The sequence below is a fragment of the Carcharodon carcharias genome, chromosome 16 (genome assembly GCF_017639515.1).
Source record: "Carcharodon carcharias isolate sCarCar2 chromosome 16, sCarCar2.pri, whole genome shotgun sequence".
Taxonomy (NCBI): Eukaryota; Metazoa; Chordata; class Chondrichthyes; order Lamniformes; family Lamnidae; genus Carcharodon; species Carcharodon carcharias.
In genome coordinates this window covers 101,125,823-101,140,670 of record NC_054482.1, presented here as the reverse complement: position 1 = coordinate 101,140,670, position 14,848 = coordinate 101,125,823, and the positions used below count along the sequence as shown (strand labels likewise).

Sequence of the window (14,848 nt, the reverse complement as noted above, 5' to 3'; positions counted from 1 at the left end):
TTCAACTCAGGATATGCCTGTAGCATTTCTATTAAAGAAGATGGGCCAAGCATGTTAGCCTCATTTTCTTTACCTTCCTACTTTTTCCTCAGGTTATCAAAAATAGTATCAGATAACTGAATTCCTCATTCATCTTCCTTTTTCATATACTCTTCCTTTTCCTGTCTGATTTTATGGGCCTGGAATCTAGTTAGGAAATAAACCGGAATGTTCCTCCTTTATCACCTGTTTCTTTCACTTCCGCTCGTTGTTTCAACACCCTCAGTGAGCCTAATATTTTTGTGCCAGCCAGGTCATTTCCAAGATAAAATCAATTCCTGCTATAGGCATTTTATGCACTACTCCAACTGTAACTTCTCAATTTACTAAATCATTCTTTAAGCCAACTCTATATAATTGTTATGACATGGCAGATGATGTGTGCTGGGCAGATCAAGTCCATGAGGGAAACTTGATTATGTGGTCACAACTGTTTTGCAATTTATATTTTATTTCAAGATGCATGCCCTGAATTCAGAAATAATAAGTCTACCACAACTTCAGAGGTTTTTTAGAAAACTAAATTAAACATTTATTAACAAAAGAAAAGATTTCAAGCACATACATAGGTCTACAAATTACCACTATAATAACTCCTAAAACCCCTAATTAATTTGGCTCCCAGTTACACCTCTGTTAAGGCAACAGTAAAAACAAAAAGATTTAAACAGGCCCAGGCAAAGCAACACAATACATTGGTTAGGAGAATTCAAAATGAGTTTTCTCAGCTTTGGTTCCTGTAGACAGCAACTTGATGGACAGAGGCTGGAGGCTTTTCACACTTGTTAGATCTTAGAATGCCTCTCCTCTGACACATAGCCTCATCGCCTCTATACATGTTTCTCCCTTTTTAATGCAAATTCCTTTGTTCCTATATATCTCTGGAACTTTACCTTTCTCATAATATAAACCTTTTCATAGTGTTCATATTATCAGTAACTTGGGAAAAATAAACATACTGTTTGGCTTAGCTTCTTCTAGCTAAGTGTAACATCCTACCACCTCTTTGAAATTCAAACTACCCCAATAGCCTTATAGTCTTTCTTATCAGTGAGCTTAGAATTCCTGTCCTCTCTCTCTCTGACACACACTGAACACTCTCTTCTGTCTTTTCTCCATGTCTGTGTCACTAGGCAACAGTAAATTGTTCTCTATTTTGTGTTTTTCTCCCCACAATCACCAAACCTTTAACCCCTTTTAACCTATCTCTTTAACTTCAGGGGTTGTAAAAGCTAATTAAAAATGTATATATACAAACAAACCCCAAACACCTGACCGTTTAGTCAGGAGTCTATCCAGGGTCCCAGGCACAAAGGCTCACAAATAACCTAAATGAAACTGAAACCATTTTACCTTTTTTAATACACACACACACACAAACATATATACATAAAACTTAAAAATTATACATTGTTCATAACAACATGGACTTCCAAAAGGTGTTTGAAACAATGCTACACAACAGACTTGTGAGCAAAGTTATAGCTCATGGAATGAAAAGAACAGTAGCAACATGGATTCATAATTGGCTGAGAAACAGGAAACTGAGAGTAGTGGTCAATGGATGATTTTCATGCTGAAGGAAGGTTTGTATTGGAGTTCACCAGGAGTCAGCTTTGGGACTCTTGCTTTTCTTGATTTATATTAATGATCTAGACCTTGGAGTACAGGGCACAATTTCAAAGTTTATGGATGATACGAAACTTGGAAGCATTGTGAACTGCGTGAAGGATAGTGCAGAAATTTAAAGGGATGTAGACAAGTTGGTGGAATGGGCTGACAAGTGGCAGAGGATGTTCAATGCAGAGAATTGTGATTTGTGAGGGGACTAAGACCTCATACTATATTTAAAAAAAAGATATAGATATCCTCATGGGTATTGCTAAAGTTTAAAAAACTGGAAAAGACCCTTTAAAAAGGCTGAACCTATGTCTGGCTGTGACTCCCGAACAAAATGAACTACCATGGCAGTATGAAAGAAACTTGCCCCTCGTTATCTCTGAAGAGACACTAACACCCCTGCTCTGCCTTGTAGGCCGTGCAGACCAAATTTAAAAATAACTATACAAAGGCCACTTGCATTTCATAACCCAGGTTGGCCAACTGGAGTCTACTCATCTGTTAGAACAAAGGGCTCTGCAACATTCCTTTCAATTTTTAATGGTTGGCTCATTGAACAATCTCAGAGACCCAGGCAAGGGATATATATCCCTTGTCAAAGGCAATGTGGAGAGGTGGGAGTCATGTGGCATGGCCCTCTAGTTTGTGAAACCAGTTATATTGCTTTGTGGAACTGCAAGCTCAGTCTGCTGTTTACCATCCCACAAGCAGCCTCACAGAAAAGGGGCTCTGCCCAAGTTTGGACAACTGGCCCCTATCTATGCTGCTACTACTGGGAATTCTGTACCGTTGCCTACAAGACTGATTAATCTCTGCATGCCTATCTCATTATGTGAAATCGACACCGCTGGAAAAGTGAGTTATATGGCATCGGTTTTCAGCCCACTGACCTCTGTAAAGCGACACTTCATTGGACTTTGATTTAGGACTCTGGAACCCATGTGAAACACTATTTAATTCCTCTGTGGTCTTGGCACTGTAAATCTTCCTTTTCTCCATTCTGCTTTGACGTATGACTGCAAAGCTTCTTCTGCTTTTTCAGTGCATGCAAAAAACCTAAACTTTTGAGTTCATCCTGTCTCGAGTTTGCTGTGGGGTTATTAATAGAAAACAGAAGCGATTCATTTTGGTAGGAAGAGCATGGTGAGACAATATAAAATAAAGGGTACAGACCTAATGGGGGTGGAGGAGCAGAGGGACCTGGCTGAACATGTGCATAAATCATTGAATGTAGCAGGACAGGTTGAGAGACCAGTTAATAAAACTTGCCCTAATTGCCCTTATTTAGAGGGCATATAAGAGTCAACCACATTGCTGTGGGTCCAGAGTCACATGTAGACCAGACCAGGTAAGGGCAGCAGATTTCCTTCTCTAAAGGAGACTAGTGAACCAGATGGGTTTTTACAACAATCAGCAATGGTTTCATGGTCATCATTGGTGAGTTTAAATTCCACCCTCTGCTGTGGTGGGATTCAAATCTGGGTCCCCAGAGCATTACCCTGGTATCCTGGGTTTTATTAATAGGGGCAGAGACTACAAGAGCAAGGAAGTTATGTTAATTAGTATAAGTCACTAGTTCGGCCTCAGTTAGCTAGAGTATTGCTTCCAGTTCTGTGTGCTGCACTTTAAAGAGGGTGCAGAAAAGATTAATGAGAATGGTTCTAGGGATGAGGAACTTAGGTTATTGGAGATAGACTGGAGAAGTTAGGACTGTTTTACTTGGAGAAGAGATGGCTGAGAAGGGATTTGATGGTGGTATTCAAAATCATGAGGGGTCTGGACAGAGTAAATAGGGAGAAACTGTTCCCACTCATGAAAGAATTGAGGACAAGACGGCACAGATTTAAAATAATTGGTAAAAGATGCAAAAGTAATATGAAAAGAAACTATTTTAGACAAGTGATTAGGGTCAGGAGTGACTGCCTGAGAGTGGAGTGGAGGCAGATTCAATTCAAGCTTTCAAAAGAGAATTAGCCTGTTATCAGTAAAGGAAGAACATGCAGTATTACAGGGAAAATGGGGATTTTTAAAAAAATTCATTCATGAGATGTGGATGTTACTAGCTAGGACAGCATTTATTGCCCACCCCTAATTGCCCTTGTTCAGAGGGCAAATAAGAGTCAACCACATTGCTATAGGTCCAGAGTCACATGTAGACCAGACCAGGTAAGGGCAGCAGATTTTCTTCTCTAAAGATTAGTGAACCAGATTTTTTTTTACAACAATTAGCAATGGTCATCATTGGTGAGTTCAAATTCCACCATCTGCTGTGGTGGGATTCAAACCTGGGTCCCCAGAGACTGGGTCTCTGGATTACTAGTCCAGTGACAATACTACTAGGCCACTGCCTCCCCAGGTGAGTTGCTCATTATGAGGGCTGGAGCAGACATGATGGGTCAGATTGCCTCCTTCTATGCTGTCGCAATTTTGTGAACTGAAACAAAAACAAAAATAGCTGTAAAAACTCAGCAGGTCTGACAGCATCTGCGGAGAGGAACACATTTGACGTTTTGAGTCCGAATGACTCATCAGAACTGAGGAAATGGAGAAATGAAGTGAAATATAAGCTGGTAGAGGGGCGTGGGACAGGTAGAGCTGAATAGAGGGCCAGATAGGTGGAGGCAAGGAAGAGATTGCCAAAGATGTCATAGACAAAAGGACAAAGGGGTGTTGACGGTGGTGATATTATCTAAGGAATGTACAAATGGGGACGTTAAGGGTAGCAAGCAGGACAAGCAAGTGGCAGTTGGCCCTAGTGGGGGTGGGGTGGGGGGAAGGGATCAGAATGGGCTAAAAGGTGGAGATAAAACAATAGATGGAAATAAATTTAAAAATAGGTGGGAAAAGAAAAATATATTAAAAATGATAAATTATTGGAAAAAGTGGGATCGGAAAGGGGTTGGGGATGGAGGAGAGAGTTCATGATCTGAAGTTGTTGAACTCAATATTCAGTCCGGAAGGCTGTAAAGTGCCTAGTCGGAAGATGAGGTGCTGTTCCTCCAGTTTGCGTTGAGCTTCACTGGAACAATGCAGCAAGCCAAGGACAGACATGTGGGCATGAGAGCAGGGTGGTGTGTTGAAATGGCAAGCGACAGGGAGGTCTGGGTCATGCTTGCGGACAGACCGAAGGTGTATGAAGAGTCATACGGACTCGAAATGTCAACTGTGTCGCTCTCCGCAGATGCTGTCAGACCTGCTGAGTTTTTCCGGCCGTTTTTGTTTCAGATTTCCAGCATCCGCAGTATTTTGACTTTATTTTGTGAACTGAGTTGCCCTGCCAACGATGGAGTGGCCCCCATAATTCTATGGTGAGCTCAGTACGATAGGGAAAGTGACTTTTGAGTATTTCTCTATCTTTGAACCCTTTATTGAGGGCACTCTCGCACGGCCCTCTGAACAGTTGTGGCGTCCACATTGTCCAACGCGTGCGCTTTCTGGCGTATCCCCTGGAGCCCAACCCGCGCCGCCCCGCCCCGCCCCACGCCGCCGCCATCTCGTTAACGGTCGTCCGCGGCCCCGCCTGAATTCGGCGAAAGCGCGCGCGATTGTGGGCGGGAAGGGGAGGGCCACGCTGACCAATCGGAAAGGAGGGATGGGGCCCACTTTGTCCAATCAGAAGGGAGGGGTGGCCCAAGACTGCCCAATTAGAAGTCGTTGCGCGCTGAGCTCAAAACGCAGCTTTCAGGCGAGTGGCAACAGCACTGAGTGGGAAGATGGCGGCGATTTGGTCATGTTGTTTTCGTGCTATGACACAAGCGTTGCATGTGTGGCCTTAAAACTGGTAATTACCGGCTTTATTTTCCTCGTGGTAAATTGCTGTGCTGGTTAGGTTAGTGCTGCAGGTAAATGCACTGAGGTAGCGGGTTTGTTGTGTTGATTAAACGCAAAATTTCCGCGGGTGCTGGAAATCTAGAACAGAAACAAAAATATCTGGAGAAACTCAGCAGGTTTGACAGCATCTGCGGAATCTTCTGATGAAGAGTCATACGGATTCGAAACGTGAACTGTGTCCCTCTCCGCAGATGCTGTCAGACCTGCTGAGTTTTTCCAGGTATTTTTGTTTTTGTTTTTGTTGTGTTGCTTCCCGTCTGACTCCCATTCACAAAACCAACCCGGGTTGATTTAGGTAATAAAGGTTCTGCGATATTTACATTGACAGTTGCTTTATGAATTCTAACTTTTTTTTTCAAACTCCGAGATTTGCTAATAATTACGTAAGTCTGAGTTATGTGCTCAGTTCAGCTTTTTGCGTCTTAGCCGGTTTTAATAACTTGAATAGCTGGCTAATTTCTCTTTGCTATTTATTCAATACTGCATTTTCATACGCAGAATTGTAACAGCATCTTGGAAATTGTTCTGCGGATGATTTCGTTGCTGAATTTAAGTAGTGAAGTTTTGAGGTTGATTATGGGTAAATAGAGGTAGCCATGGTTACTTGGTAGACACAATCATGGTTGGGAATAGACTAAGGTTTACAGGAATAAAACTCAGATAAATTCTCGTGGGTTTATGGATGTCAAATGGCTCTTGATATTAAATCACAGTCTGTTACTTTATACCACATTATTTTCACAATTTAAAAAATATCTGTAGCAAGTAGCATTGACCAGGAACTGGGAGATGCTTGCACAAAATATGTTTAGGTTATATTAGTGGTCTATGTACCTTTGATTTTTGTTGAATATTTTACTATATTTTAATTATTTTGTATTTTAATTTATATTTTTCATAAACTTTATAATTTAGTTACTAAATTTTCTATTCCATGTCAAAATAATTTTAAGAACTTAACCTTCATAAACCTTTTGGTGGGCCTTCATCAGGAAATCCTAAATATTTTCATTTTAAAATTAGATCTCTATCAATTTGGAAGGGCCCTCGTTGAGGAAATTGAATGTCACTGAAAAATTGTAAAGTACCTATAGCAGGTTTCTACAGGGTGAGAAAAATCAAATACAAAAGATGAGATTTTTTTTACAGTATTAAGTATGCCATACTAAATGGACCTGTGCTTTTCTTTAAGCATATTCATAGGAACAGGTCATTCATCCCGTTGAATCAATTCTGGCATTCAGTTAGATCAATGCTGATCTGCATTGAAATTACATCCACCCACTTCTGTCATCCTTAATTCCTTGCCTAACAAAAATCTATCAATGCTGATCTGTATTTTAATTACATCCACCCACCTTGGTTCTGTCATCCTTAATTCCTTGCCCATCAAAAATCTTATCAATCTCACTTCTTGAACTTTAAATTCACCAATTTCAACAGCTCTTTGTGGGAAGAGGTCTCTGGATTACCAATGCTTTTTGCATGAAGAAATATTTTTTGACATTACCCCTGAACAGCCTGGCTCTCATTTTAATGTTATGCCCCCATGTATTGGACCCCCGTACCAAAGGAAATATTTTCTCTCTCTTTATCCTTCTTTCTTTCTATTAATTCCTTTGATCATGAATTAGAAACCCTAATCTTCTTCTTGGGAATACAAGACAGGTCTATACGACCTGTCCTCATTATTTAAGCTGCTCGGTTAATTTGCCTTATTTTAAGACATCTTCTGTCACAGTATAATTTCACTAAGTTTGTACTGTTAATATATGTAAGATGTACAAAAATCATTTTAACTAACATGTTATGTATAAATAGATGTTGGATATGCTGGCCTAAAAGTAATTCTTTTGTGCAGTAGCAGCTACCATAAAGTGTCTTAATTAATTAGCTACTTTTATGGAATGTACTTATAATCATTGTGGAATTCACAAAAGGATATAATGGAATTTGTTCTAAAGTGAATTATAAGAAATTGAGAGCCTGCTCAGATGTTTTGAACTCAATTTCAGTTGTCAGGTTAATGGAAAAATAGTGGAGTCTTATGGTTTCAAAGTTCCATCACTGTGTCATAGAGAAAATGTGACCACATTAATTTGGTTGTTGGGTAGGTTGTCATGACTATGAAGAGACCAGTTCTAATGGTAGATTTAAATTGTCTGCATTATTGTGGGATTAAATGGAAATGTTTGTGAAGTAGTAGTGGAACTTCACTTTAAAATAAAATTTAATATATGAGATTTTATAGATGTCAGGTTGGCTCAGTTACAAGAAAAGTCACCAAGTTGGAAGTTTGTCTTCAAGCCACATGTAGGGATTTGAGCTCATAATTTGGCTTTACAATTTACTGCAGTGTTCAGGGCGAATTGTAGAAAGTGCTGTTCTTTAGATCTGCTCACGTGAAAGGATAGAGCAGGGTACTTTCTAAATGGTGAAAAAAGCTAGAAATGGTGGAGGCTCAAGAAACTTGGGGGTTTAGGTACACAGATCATTTAAAATGTCACGAACAAAAAATAATCAAAAAGGCTTTTATGCTGGCCTTTATCTCAAGAGAAATAGAATACAGGATATGGGGTAGAGGACATACTTCAGCCATACTAAACCCTGGTTAGATCACACCTGGAGCACAGAGCAGTCTGGTGTTATGACCAGGATGGGAGGACTGTGCATATTATCTATCCCACAATTCGGCAACCTGTACCATTAATTTAAAAGTTTAATTTTTTCACCAAAATGGCCAATTGTTTACCTTCAGTACTGGTACCCAGAATAAGAGAATTTAACCAGGCTTCTTTCAATAAACTCAGAACGATTGTTTATTATAAAACAAAACTTTTTTAACAAATTGCAAGAACTAGTTAACACACAATTGTGCTCTGGAAGTATAACTATCTATCTCTGTCTTTTTTAAAAAAAAAAGTCCCCCAGCACTTACACGCACAAACAGACAAAGGGAAAACAGTTAGTCTCTCTCTCTGCAGAGATGGGCTTGAGAAGGCAGGCGTAATAAAATAAAGTTCGCAGGGTTTCAACACTTGATCTGGAATTCCCTTGCGTGAAGATGGGGGTCAATGATGGAAGTCTGGAAGTTCTCACCAACAGAACTCGGTGTGGAGAAGAATATGTATGGCTGGATCAATTCTTCCTGTCTCAGTTTTTCAGGTCCAAAAATGCATACACTGTACACTTAGGTGAGGATTATCAGGCTACAGGTTGATAACTACGCACAATTTCAAGTAAGGCAGAGAGAGAGCCAGTTAGGTAGCCTTCCTTTCTCGGCTTATTCCTCAGTAAGACTGAGTTGAAACCCATAGGTTAAAAACTTAAAGCTTTCTTCTGCCATATGATTTCCAGTAAAAAACCTATAGCCTTTGTCTTCCAGTTTGCTTTGCCCCCATTATTTAAAGTGTTGCAGTTCAAAACGAACAACCAGCCCTTTCTCAAGTACAATGCAGATCAGGTGATTTATTGGAAGAGACCTGCTTGTTGACCCTTTCAAAAAAAAACTCCATGTCAGCATCCAAATGTCCAGATATTGCTACACCCTTCCATATTTTAAAAGAAAAATTCAATTTTGAAAGATATTATTCTAACACTGGACACCATGCTTGGGAAGTATAAATTGACCTTGGAGGGATTGCAGTGTAGATATTCTAGAATTATACCTAGACGTGAAGAGAGATTAAAGAAATTGGGTTGTAATCCCTGGAATATAGAATATAGAGGGTGATTTGATCAAAGTTTCACCGCATTAAATGGAGCACATAGGGTAAATTAAGAAAAGCTGTTCCTGCTAGTTGGGAAGGCTAGGACTGGAGGCAAAGTCAAAAAATTAGTGCCAGGCCTTTTGGCTATGAAGTTAAGAAGCATTTCTTCATGTAAAGGATGGTAGAATTTTGGATGTAAGTGCTTAATCGGAAGATGCAGTGTTGCTCCTCAAGCTTGGTGTCAAAACAATAGATGAGAATGCTGTTCCTTAAGCTTATGTTGAGCTGTTAGTGACTCCATATATAAAAATAAAGTACATGACTTAACCCACATACCATATCTTGTAATTAGGCATACAACACAAAATATTTAGTTATGAAAAAGGCCTTTCAGCATGTTAGTTTAATCATGCTGTAATGGCACTAGCCCCTCCCCAACACTTGCCCACCCCTGTTTAATAATTCCAGTGTTTTGGTATCTATTACTGTATGTATAAATCTATTCCATCAGTTAATCATCCTTTGCCTGAAAGAGAATATTCTGTTATCAGTTTTGAATCTGTGTCCCACATCTTAAGACCAGATTTAACTTAAAGTAACAGCCAGCGATTTTCTTTCTATTCCCTTGAATATTATTACCTCTACAAATATCACTTTTCAGAGGCCTCCTTTACAGGTAGGTATGCCTAATTTTTCTTAGTAATAAATGCAGAAAATGCTGGAAATGCTCAGCAGGTTTGGCAGGATCTGTGGGGACAGAAACAAGCTTAATGTTTCAGACTTGTGACTTTTCATCAGAATTTTATTTCAAACTTCCAGCATCTGCAGTATTGTGGTTTTGTCTAAATTCTTTCAGTGTTTCCTCATGACTGTACTCCTTGACATTGTCTTTGGTCCCTGGTACAAACTCTGCTTCCTACCCGTTGTTTCTGCCCCTTTCCCTGGCAGCTTTCTGAGGCTGAACCAGACAGTTTGCAACAACCTTGGTGTCATTTGATATTAAGTTAAGCTTCTGATCATATATCTACATCATCACTAAGATTGCCCATTTCCACTTCCGTAACATCTGTGACTTTGTTCCTACCTCCAAAGGTACCTCATTGTTACCTTTAGTGAAGTTATCTACTTTGACAGGAAGAGTAGAAATGCCGAATAGTTCATAAATGATGAGACGCTGGGAAACTTTCGTATTTAGAGGGACCTTGGTGTCTTTGTGCACTAAACATAGAAGGTGAACATATAGGTAAAGCAAGGAATTAGGAATGCAAATGGTGTGTTACCTTTTTATTACGAAGGGATTTGGGTGTAAGAGTAAAAAAGTGTAGCTACAAACCACACCAGGAATATTGTGTGCAGTTTGTTCTCCTTAATCAAAGCAAGATGACTTGCCCTAGAGGGAGCGCAGCAAACTCCCTCTCATTCCTGGGATGAGGGAATTGCCCTATGAGGAGAGATTGCGTGGTCTGTGCCTATGTTCCCTAGAACTTAGAAGGATAAGAAGTGATCTAATTGAAACATGCAAGATTATTAATAGGGTTGACAGGTAGATGCTTAGTGAATGTTTCCTTTAGCTAGGGAATCTAGAATTAGTTATTAATTATAGAATTAGAAATAACTCACTGGTGATTTAGGACTGAGATGAAGAAAAATTTCTTTACCCAGAGGGTTGTGAATCTTTGGAATTCTCTATCTCAGAGAGCTGTGGAAGCTCAGTTGTTGAGTATATTCAGGACAGAGATTGATAAATGTTGCAATACTAAGGAAGTTGGGATATTATTAATGCGGGAAGCTGGCGATGAGGTCCAAGATAAGCCATGGCCCTTTTGAATGGCGGAGCAGGCTCAAAATGGTCTACTCCTACCCCTTATCTTATGTTTTGACGACTATTCCAATGCACTGCTGGCCTATCTCCCATGTCCTATCATTCATAAAGTTGAGAGAATCCTCTGCTGCCCCATCCTAACTTGCCCTAAGTCCACTTCACCCATCACTGCTGTGCTTGTTGACTCACTTTGGCTCTGGTTAAGTAGTCCATCAGTTTTAAAATTCTCATTCTTGTTTTCACATTCCTCCATGTTTTTTCATGTTCCTTCTCTGTAATCTTCTCTGTAATCTTCTCTAGCTCTATGGCCCTCTAAAATACCTGCTCCTCTCTAATTCTGGCCTCTCGCACATCCCCCACCATTTTAATCGCTTCATCATTGGTGGGTGTCCCTTTAGCTGCCATGATCTTAAACTCTAGAATTCCCTCCCAAAACCTCTCTGCCTCTCTACCTCGCTATCCTCCTTTAACATTCCTTAAAACCTACTTCCTGTGAAGTGCCTTGGGATGTTTTTATTACATTAAAGGCACTTCACAAGTCGAATTGTTGTTGGGAGCAAACCAGTATTGGAGAATTTTTGAGGATGCTTGGCTGAAAGAGCGTGGTGAAGTAAGTGAGCAAGACCATGCAGGGATTTGAAAGTGACATTTATAAAATAATTTCAGAGGCAGAGTAAGCCTGCAGAGCTTGGTAAGGATGGGCCCAATTTTAATTTGAAGTGAAATGGTTTTGAACGAGTTAAAATCAGGCCTGATGTTTCAATTTGAGTAGGTGAAAGTTGGTGATTTGTAGGGTGGAGAATGAAATGTGTGATATTGTAAATTGTTTTTGGAGGTGAGGAGGAGGCTATTGGAAATATCAAGCCTTAAGATAATAAAGCCATACATCAGGATTTCAGTAACTGTGGAGGACAGTTGAAGGCAGAGACATGTGATATTTTGGAAGAGAAAGAACTTGATCATGAAAGCACATTTCAAAAACAGTTGATGTTAAAATTGAACTTGAAACTCCGTGCTATTAAATAAAACCTCAGTGTATAGCAATCCCTGTATATCCTTAAAACATTTTATGGAGTGAATTTCCAGTGGGAAAACTCATGTGCATAATCATTTGTCAATTAGGTAATTAGACATTACAATTGCTTCAAACCAGATCCCATCTGAGGTGCAAATTGAGTTTTCTATTTACAGTAAAATTACTGCATGCCCCAATGTTCAATAGCCTACAAAAAAAACATTAACAGCTGAACCCTTAGTTATTTAGCAACTATTGCATGCAGTCAGTTTCCATATGGACTATGTAGCAAGCACTGTCTGCCTTGTTCTTGAGTTTATTCAACCACTGATTCAGCCAAGTCCTTTCAAAGGGAGAAAGTGATTGTCCACTGCAGGTTGAACATTGCTGGATTGATCTTGCTCTGAAGGATGAGCTGGGGGAGCAAATATTGAGCCCTTCTGCAGTAATCATTGTGCTGTACTAAGTACTGGAAATCCTTAAGTCCACTTAAAAATGCATTTAATGTTGTGTAGGCTATACTGCTTGATATAGTTTAAACCCTTTTCCCAAAGCTTGCTAAATGATCATGATTACATGTCAGTTTCTGTAGCTGTTGGAGTCCCTTATGAATGAAATGTCTTTATTGATCACCATATGTATGCAGGTAACCTCCCACTTCCCTTGCTATTTGTGGTAAATGGTTATTATAAAATACATGATTACCTACCTAATTCTTCCATCATTTCCAAAGGAGATTAAATATTATATTGTCATTGTGTGCAGGCTAAACTACATGGCCAGATGTCGTCTTAGGCAGTCATTCGGGATCAGGGATAACGTGCTTCCATTCTGGTTTGATGGGTTCTGAAATGCCTGATAAGCCCAGTGCACAATCTGCAGACTCTGCCACATGTGGGGCAGGTGGTATTTGAAGGGTTGGGTAGATGGGTTGTTTGCGGGTTTCGCTCCCTCTGAAGCCTTGACTTTGCCTCTGCGTGTTCCTTGATGTCTACGTGTTCCTTGATGTACTCCGTGCCTTCTTATATGAGTCTTTCCATTTTGGTCAATCATAAGCCAGGGTCTTCCACTGGTCTTCCATTTTTTTTTATTCATTTATGGTACGTGGGCTAGGCCAGCATTTATTGCCCTTTCTCAGAGGGCATTTGAGAGTCAACCACATTGCTGTGGGTCTGGGGTCGCATGTAGGCCAGACCAGATAAGGACAGCAGATTTCCTCCTAAAGGGCGTTAATGAACCAGATGGGATTTTACGACAAGTGGCAATGGTTTCATGGGCATCGTGATACTTTTAATTCCAGGTTTTTATTGAATTCAAATTTCACCATCTGCTGTGGTGGGATTCGAACATTACCCTGGGTCTCTGGAATACCAGTCCAGTGAAAATACCACTAGTTGAGGTGAGAGTGACTGCCCTTGACATTAAAACAGCATTTGACTGAGTGTGGCATCAAGGAGCCCTACCAAAAGTGGAGTCAATGGGAATCGGGCAAAACTCTCCACTGGTTGGAATCATACCGTGGAACAAAGGAAGATGGTTGTGGTTGTTGGAGATCAGTCATCTCAGCTCCAGGACATCACTGCAGGAGTTCCTCAGGGTAGTGTCCTCGGCCCAACCATCTTCAGCTGCTTCATCAATGACCTTCCTTCCATCATAAAGTTAGAAATAGGGATATTTGCTGATGATTGCACGATGCTCAGCACCATTTGCAACTCCTCAGATACTGAAGCAGCCCATGTCCAAATGCAGCAAGATCTGGACAATATCCAGGCTTGGGCTGAGAAGTGGCAAGTAATATTCATGCCACGCAAATGTTAGGCAATGACCATCTCTGACAAGAAAGGATCCAACCATCGCCCCTTGATGTAATGACATTACCATCACTGAATCCCCCACTATCAACATCCTAGCGGGTTACCATTGACCAGAAACTGAACTGGACTAGCCATACAAATACTGTGGCTACAAGAGCAGGTCAGAGGCTAGGAATTGTGATGAGTAACTCACCTCCTGACTCCCCAAAGCCTGTCCACCATCTACAGGGTACAAGTCAGGAATGTAATGGAATACTCCACTTGCCTGGATGAGTGCAGCTCCCACAACACTGAAGAAGCTGGACACCACCCAGGACAAAGCAGTCTGCTTGATTGGCACCACATCCACAGACATTCACTCCCTCCACCACCAACACACAGTCACAGCAGTGTGTACAATCTACAAAATGCTCTGCAGGAATTCACCAAGGTTCCTTAGGCAGCACTTTTCAAACCCACAACCTTCTAGAAGGACAAGGGCAGCAGAGAGATGGGAACACCACCACCTGGAGGTTCCCCTCCAAGTCACTCACCATCCTGACTTGAAAATATGTTGCCATTCCTTCATTGTCGCTGGGTCATAATCCTGGAACTGCCTTCCTAACAGCACTGTGGGTGTATCTACACCACATGGACTGCAGCAGTTCAAGAAGGCAGCTCACCACCTTCTTAAGGGCAATTAGGGATGGGCAATAAATGCTGGCCCAGCCAGCAGAGTCTACATCCCTTGAATGAATGAAAACAAAAGGCCACAGCCTCCCCCATGAGTCAGAAGGTATGTGTGACCCCTTCAGGGATGCTTTGAAGATATCCCACTGTCCTCCTGGGAGTCTCTTGCCGTAACCAACTTCCGAGTAGAGCAGTTGTTTTGGGAGTCTGGTGTCAAGCATACAACAGTGTCCCGCCTAATGAAATTGATTTTGAGTGATTAGTACCTCAAAGCAAGTTAGCTTTGGAGAGAATACTGCTGTTGACTGCCTTTCTGATTTGGAGGATC

The 14,848-nt window shown here is 40.7% G+C and overlaps 1 protein-coding gene across 2 annotated transcripts in view; it reads left to right on the top strand.

The window, feature by feature from the left end:
* The first annotated feature begins 5,356 nt into the window (after positions 1–5,356).
* ccdc18 (coiled-coil domain containing 18) overlaps positions 5,357–14,848 on the top strand; it is a 140,892-nt gene continuing 131,400 nt past the window's right edge. For both annotated transcript variants that reach the window (XM_041208706.1, XM_041208705.1), the window contains exon 1: positions 5,357–5,440. The gene's annotated coding sequence lies outside the window, so the exon portion shown is untranslated. The remainder of the gene's footprint in view (positions 5,441–14,848) is intronic.